We start from the raw sequence: 8,513 nt of genomic DNA, 5'->3' as shown, positions 1-8,513 counted from the left end.
TGCTGGTAGCAAAGGCTCTCTCTAATCCCATTTACTTTCAGTTTCATGTTATGGTCACTGTTTACAAAGACTGCCATTAGAGCCGGGCGGTGGTGGCGCACGCCTTTAATCCCAGCACTTGGGAGGCAGAGCCAGGCGGATCTCTGAGTTCGCCAGCCTGGTCTACAGAGCGAGATCCAGGACAGGCACCAAAAACTACACAGAGAAACCCTGTCTCAAAAAACCGAAAAAAAAAAAAAAAAAAAAAAAAAAAAAGGTTAAACTCTTCTTCCTAGAGAAGATTGGAGATTGAATTGACCCTTAGAGAAAGGCAAGAAATCCCAAGGATTGATAGCCATCCCCAGGAATGAGGAAAGGGAGGGAGAAAAGGAACCGAGCCTCCTCCTGGATCTCACACTTCTGCTCTTGAGAAATGTGAGATTAAACTTTTACTGTTGAGACCACCTAGTTTGTGGTACTTTGCTCTGGCAACCTTAGGACACTTGGTCCCAAGATGGGGGTTCCCTGGGCAGAGCCTTGGCCTGCAGAGAGAACAGTGAAGAGGTCCTGTGTCTCCACCCGTGTCTCCAGCTTCACTGACCTGCTCAAGATGTGCAGGGCCCTGGGGTGGCGTCCTGTTCCACCAGAAAATAGTTTTCACTGGAGCCTGACTCTCCAGATAGGAAAACTAAGTAAGAGGCACTAAGGAAAGAATTCAACTCGGATTGGAGGAACACATCAACAGCATGTGATGCTAAGACATACCTAGGCAGGCAGGAGCGCTCACACACACCGTGCAAAACCCAGTCCTTCTATCCAAAGGCAGGGAGTGTGAGCTGCTTCCTGCCAGCACACCTGCGGACAGAGGGAAGGAAGCCACAGCACTCTGTGGTGGTGGAATGTGGAGGTGAGCTGGAGTGTGGCCTTACCTTAGCTTCTCAAGCAGCTGGGCTCACCAGCCCATGCCACCATCCCCAGCATGAGATTTCTTCCAAGACAGGGTTTCTCTGTGTATCCCTAGCTGTCCTGGAACTCACTCTGTAGACTAGGCTGGCCTCAAACTCAGAGATCCACCTGTCTCTGCATCCCAAGTGCTGAGATTAAAGGGATGTGCCACATATATATTTTTAAAGTCTATTATTTTTACATGAGAGGCAAAGGCATGAGGCATGGTCTACAGAGTGAGTTCCAGGACAGCCCGGGCTATATAAAAAAAAAAACCTGTCTCAAAATAATAATAATAATAATAATAAACTTTTAAATTATTATTATTATTATTATTATTATTATTATGTGCATGGGTATTCTGGCTGCATGTGTATGTATGTGTACATGTGTGTGCCTGATGCCTGCAGAAGCTAGAAGAGGTTATTAGATATTCTGGAATTGGAGTTACATAATGGTTGTGAGCTGCCATGTGGATGCTGGGAATCAAACCCAGGTCCTCTGGAGAGCATGCTTTTAATCACCGGGCCACCTTTCCCGTTATTACCCATCTCAAAAGGAAGAAGGTGCGAAAAGAACAAAGCTCCAACATACTCCAGGAATTGCCTTCTGTGTGCTATGGCAATACCTTGTCCTTTCACCTCTGTTCTTTCCCCATTGGCCATCTGTGTCCCTACATAAACATGTACATTCTCTTAATATAAAATATAAATGACTGAGTATACCTCAGTTGGTAGAGCGATTGCCTAGCATTCATGAAGCTCTAGGTGACACATGCCTGTAACCCCAGAACTAGCCAGGTGGAGGCAGGAGATCAAGAATTCAAGGTCATCCTTAGTTACATAGTGAGTTCAGGGCCAGCCTGGACTACATCAGACCCTGTCTCAAAACAGACAACAAAATATAGAGCTAGTCATAGTGGCAGTAGCATGTACCTGTAGTGACATCCACATGGGATGCCAAGACAGAGTCACTTGTGTCTAGGAGTTCAAGATCATCCTGGAAAAGAGATACACACACACACACACACACACACACACACGCTGTTAAAACTGGGATTGGAGAGATGGTTCAGTGGATAAGAAAACAAGCATGAGGACCTAAGTTCATGATCCTATCACTTTGGATCCCCAGAAACAACATAAAAAGCTAGAAATGGCCACATGTGCCTATAAACCAACCTTGAGGGGTGGAGACGGGGGGGGGGGAATCCCAAGAACCTATCAGAAACAGCAAGTTACTGGTTTAATGAGCAACTCTGTCTCATGTAGGTGGAGTTTCTCTGTGTCTTGGCAGCCACTCCCAAATAACCACCCAGAGACTTATTACTAATTAAAAATGCTTGGCTGATAGCTCAGGCTGGTTACTAGCCAACTCTTACATTTTAAATTAACCCATATTTCTTATCTATGCTCTGCCACATGGCTGTACCTTCTTTCAACACTGCATGTTCATCTTGTTTCCCTCTGTGTCTACTCTCGACTCCCCAGACTCCACCCTTCTTCCTCCCAGTGTCTTCTGTCTGGCTGTCCCGCCTATACCCTGTCCAGCTACCAGCCAGTCAGCTCTTTCATTAAACCAATCAGAAGGCACCTTGGCAAAGACACATCTTCACAGTGTACAAAAAGATTATTCCATAACAGTCTCAAGGAAGAGGGGCTCAAAGAAGACACCTTATGTCCTGCTCAGGCCACTACATTCAGGCACATTTGCCCACACACTCATTTTAAATGAGTATATGTATGAGTATGAGTGGGACCTTGCATGCCATGGCACATGTGCTGAGGTCAGAGAACAACTCTTTATAGTCAGTTTTCACCATCCATCTTTATGTGGATTCCAGGAATCCAAGTCAAGTCATCAGGCTTTTGTTGTAGAGTAGCAATTGCCTTTCCTCATTGAGCTCTCACGGCGGCTAAAACACATTTTAAAGATGATAGGACTAATATGGTCTCTAAACCCAGTTGCTTGTGAGTTATTATAAAGTACAGGTAAAAAGGGATTTAGGAACCAGGGGTGTAGCTCAGTGGTAGTGCTTGCCAAGTACACCTAAGGCCCTAGGCTTGATCTCCAGCACTGAAAAAACAAAAACAAAAACTTTTTTATGGAAAGGAACCGCACTTTTTTTTTTCTTTTATGCACACTGGTGTTTGACCTGCATGTACATCTGTGTGAGGGAGTTAGATTACCAAAATTTTAGTTACAGACAGTTGTGAGCTGCCAAGTGGGTGCTGGGAACTGAACTCGGGTCCTCTGAAAGAGCAGCCAATGCTCTTAACCACTGACACATCTCTCCAGCCCTGAAAAAAAGGTTGATTGGCACTGGTGGTCTAGGTTAGGGGTAGTCAACCGCGTTGCATGTGTGAGACCTAGGGTTTAATCCTGAACACCAAGAGAACAGAAAAAAAAAAAAAAAAGGGATTCATACTTAATACTAGGCACAGAAAGTTAAATTTGGGGACATACTGTTTCTAATACTAGGGTGGCCCATTGTTATTTACAGAATGCCCTACTGGACCAGGTCTGAGTAGGGCATTGATATCTGCCTCCATCCCTCTACACCTTCCCATAAGGACCACCACCATGTCTCAGTTCCCTGTGTTGCTCCATCGTTTAGTGTAGAGACTAACAGGCCACTGAGAACCAGCAAATATTGCTAAAATAACGAGGGACAATCCAAACCCCATAGACATCTGAGCAGTCCTTCTCAGGATCCGCAGGGCTTGGCAAACCCTCAGTAATGTCCACAGGAACAGTGAATACAGCTGAAGACAGTGTGCTGGCCCGTTCCTGCAGCTACACAGAGTTCACTCTGCCTTATAAGCCATTTTCTCTCTCAGCCATCGGCAGCTGGGGGTTCAGGAGGAGTTAAGTTTGATTATAAGGAGTATGGTGGGGGTAGGCACTCTCTTCCTCTGAGACAAGATGTCACTGTGTAGCCCTGGCTGACCTAGAGATCAGTATTTAGACCAGGCTGGGCTGGAACTTGGAGAGCCACCTGGTAAAGGCATGTGCCACCACACCTGACCTGTTTCTTGGTTTTGACCAATCGATGAGGTCATATAAACATTTTTCTACTGTGCATGTTCCTTCCCATAATGCATCTGATTTTAATCATAGGCATGCCAATTATGCATATACATAAGATGATAAATAGGAGATTCTCCCTAACAGTTCACTTGAAGGATGCAGTTTGCCTTACTGTTCAAGCACCTGTTATGGAGTTTGTGATCCCTGAGGAAAAAAACATATAATCAATCCAATTATAATTAAAGATTTATTGATTAGCTGCTAGCAGGACAAAATAAATCTCTGAGCCAAATTTGAGATTGCTTTAAGAGAGGGATGAGGAAAGGGTTTTTAAAAGGGAAAACCACAAGAAGACCTTCCATATCAATGTAAGCAAGAAAAACTGGTCTGTTCTGCCAAGTTAAGTGACCCAAAACAATCTTCGGGTATCTAGGTAAGCAAGTTACAAAAGCCAAAAAACCAGTCATATAACAAGTAGATGGTCACGGCTGTACATTTTTTTTGGGGGGGTCATTGAATCAGGGTTACTGGGAACTTACTTTTCAGGGACTGGAGTCAGAGACAAATGTCTAATGGGTACCAAGATGGATGCTGTCTTAGGGTTTCTATTGCTGTGAAGAGACTCTATGACCACAGCAACTTTTTTTTTTCACACAGTAACTCTTATAAAGATAAATGTTTAATTGGGGGCTGGCTTACAGTTTCAGAGGTTCAGTCCATTATCATGGCAGGGATCATGGCGCTGTGCAGACAGACATGGTGCTAGAGAAGTAGCTAAAAGTCCTGCATCTCCAAGGCAACAAGAAGTTGACTGAAACATTGGGCAGTATCCTGAGCATAGTATCAAAGCCCGCCCCCACAGTGACACACTTCCTCCAACAAAGTCATACCCACTCCAACAAAGCCACACTCCCTTAATAGTCCCACTCTCTATGAGATTATGGGGGCCAATTACATTCAAACGACCACAGATGCCTAGCATAAAATGAGTTTAGCTATTACACACCCAAAAACAGTTTAGGCTAGACTGGCCTATTTTTTCCTATCCAGATACACTAAGAACACACTTGATTGTTGTTAGGCATGGAGAAACGTATACTAATGTCGGTGAGGGGTATAGCCTGATAGAGGTGGGGGTCTGAGGGGGGGGGGATTTGATGTGTGGACCAGACCGGCCTTGAACTCTGCCCCTGCTTCTGCCTCCTGAGTGTGGAGATTAAATGTGTACATCATCACTTCCCAGCCAAGTTTCCTTGCTGTTTTTGAAACAAGATCTCATATAGCCAGGCTGATCTTTAACTTACTTCATAGCTGAAGCTGGCCTTGAACTCCTGATCTTCTTGCCTCTAGGATTACAGGTATATGCCAGCATGCCTGGTATATTCTTCCTTTTTGATCAAGATCTTTTCCCAAAAGTATCACTAATTCTGTTACTTATAGTTAAGTGGGTTTTTTGGTGTTTGTTGTCTTTTTGTTTTGTTTGTTGTTAGCTCTTCCCATAATGCATCTGACAGGGCATTATGTGTAGTTCTGTGTCTACACATAATGTAGACAGGATCTCACTGTAGTCCTGGCTGTTCTGGAACTCATTGTATAGAGCAGGCTGGATTTGAACTCAGGGACACATGTGTCTATGCCTTCTGAGTGCTGGGATTAAAGGTGTACACCATCAGCGTCAAGCATCAAGACCTTTTTTTTTTTTTTTTTCTGAGACAGGGTTTCTCTGTGTAGCTTTGGCCCTTTCCTGGAACTCGCTCTGTAGACCAGGTTGGCCTTGAACTCACAGAGATCCGCCTGGCTCTGCCTCCTGAGTGCTGGGATTAAAGGTGTGCGTGCGTGCGTGCGTGCGTGCGTGCGTGCGTGCGTGCGTCCGTCACCACCACCTGGCTCAAGGCCCCCCCTTTTTTTTATTCTGCAGGGGGCGCCAGATCTTGTTACAGATGGTTGTTAGCCACCCTGTGGTTGCTGGGGGTTGAACTCAGGACATCTGGAGGAGCAGCCAGTGCTCTTAACTGCTGAGCCATTTCTCCAGCCCTAAGACCCTTTTTAAGAGAATATTTTTTTTAATGTGTATGGGTGTTTTTATCTGCATGGATACTTGAGCATCTCTGATGTGCCTTGTGCCTATAGAAGCCAGAGAGAGCATCAGATCCCCTGGAACTGGAGACTGGAGTCACAGACAAGGTGTGAGCAGCCATATGGGTGCTGGGGATCACACCCAGGTCCATTTGGAAGTTTTTGACCACTGAGCCATGTCTCTAGCCCATGACGATTCTCTTAGCCATTTCTGAGCAATAGGTTTAGAAGAAGTGGCCCTTGGTCTATGGCTGCCTAAAGCTTATTATTAAGTTCAGTTTCACTGCTCCATAGGTGCTGACATCATTTCAAAGCACTGGGCCAACATTATTCAGTTAGTTGTATTTCTATAGAAATTTGACAAGTAGCAGGTACCCATCTTAAAAAGGAATAGTACAGGGACATTGTAACAGCGTATTGACAATCCTGGTTTGTAATAATGGTTTCCAATTATGAACTCAAGGCTGAAGTTAACAACTAAACCAACCAGATGACAACAGGGGGTAAGACTTGTAAACAAATATTAGAAGAAACTAATTGAATTAAAGTAACTTGAGAATGATGAAGAGCTATAATTGAATAAAAGGTATACTATAGCTTTCTTTTGAAATATAAGCCGGGCGGTGGTGGCGCACGCCTTTAATCCCAGCACTCGGGAGGCAGAGCCAGGTGGATCTCTGAGTTCGAGGCCAGCTTGGGCTACCAAGTGAGTCCCAGGAGAGGCGCAAAGCTACACAGAGAAACCCTGTCTCGAAAAACCAATATATATATATATATATATATATATATATATATATATATATATATATATATAATTTTTCTGTTTATAATCACCTCAAGTGTCTACCTTGGCTTTGATAGCTTTCATAGTTTTTTGAGGCAAGGTCTTATTGTGTAGCTCTGGCTGGCCTGGAACTCATTAGGTAGAGCAGGCTGGCGTCAAACTCAGAGATCTGCCTGCCTCAGCCTCTGGAGTGATGGGATTAAAGGCATGCACCACCACGCTCAGTGCCTTTACAACACTTAAGTATCCATTCACTCGTTGAAATATTTGGTAATCATCTAAGGCATGCCAAGCAGTTTTTTTTTCGGGAACAAAAAGTCCCAGTCTTGTGGTTTTTGTCATGGAGGAAGATTATCAATGATTGTAGGTCAGACAAAGAGCTTATGGAGAAACATAACAGAATAAGGGAAATAGGAAGGGCCAGAGTAGACTGTGAAGTCAAGCATGGCTCCTCATACTGTAATTCTACCACTCACAGGCTGAGACAGGAGCTTCAGGCTAGCCTGGGCTACTGCATGTAAGACATGGTCTCAGAATACTACGTAATGGAAGAGCAGAAGGGGAATATAGTAGTTATTTTTGTGATCCTGGCAGAGTGTCTAAGAAGCAGTCTAATGGAAGGGTTTATTTTGCATCGCAGGGTAAGAACATTTGGTCGGTCCATCGTGGTGAGGGAAGCATGGCCACTGTGTTGGCCTCTGACCACGGTCGTGAGAGCGGCTGTACAGGGCTTCCTCCTTTCTGGGTAGATGGAGAAGAGGAGGAAAGGCTTTCCATCTCATCACCAGCTCCACAGCTTCGGACACAGGACCTGTTCTCTTACAGATCCCCAAAGCTCAGCATCTTGACATGCAGTAGTCAGATTCCAGCACCCTCTGTACAGGACTAGATTTCCTTTCCTACCACCTGTCCCCAGACGCTTCCAGTTCTCAGACATTCAGCTCCTGTTAATAAGACTCTCTTCTGAGATGGTCTAACTGTAGTCCAGGCTGGCTTCAGGACTTTGTCTTTGAAGACAGGGTTTCAAGTAGCCAGGCTGGCCTTAAATTCCCTATGTCACCAAGAATGAAGATCATTCTGCCTCCACATGCCAAGTGCTGGGATTATGGGTGTACACCATCGTTGCCAGTTTATATGGTACTGGGAATCACAGTTTCATGCATGCTAGGCAAACAGTTCTACCAGGCTCCATTCCCAGCCTTAATAGTATTATCGCAAGACACTTGTTCATTCTTTGAGATTATGCAACCGGATGCAGGCCCTTTGTGAAGACCATGAATGACGTCCTCACCCTAAAGGTGTTTGAGAAGTGATTGCTTCCCTGATGAAGGCACTGCAGAACAGGCTAGTTTCCAGGTCCTTGTCCTAGTGTGACATGGCAGCTGGGACTTGGGGTTATGGGGGCACTTGTTCATTAAGGAGTGCTTTCTTCGATGTGGGAGGGGTTTTGTTGTTGCTTTTCGAGACAGGGTTTCTCTGTAACAGCTCTAGCTGTTCTGGAACTCACTCTGTAGACCAGGCTGGCCTTGAACACAGAGATCCTCCTGCCTCTGCCTCAGTGCTGCGACTAAAGGCAAGCACGGTTGCGCACCACATGCTCGACTATTATGGGAGTTTTGAAATAATGCCACTGGGGTCCACGCTCTGAGTGTGTGGGGTGTGTGTGTTATGTAAAGGGCTTATATTTGGTACAAAGTAA

Source organism: Peromyscus eremicus, chromosome 3 (genome assembly GCF_949786415.1).
Source record: "Peromyscus eremicus chromosome 3, PerEre_H2_v1, whole genome shotgun sequence".
Taxonomy (NCBI): Eukaryota; Metazoa; Chordata; class Mammalia; order Rodentia; family Cricetidae; genus Peromyscus; species Peromyscus eremicus.
Note: the sequence above shows the minus strand (reverse complement) of the source record.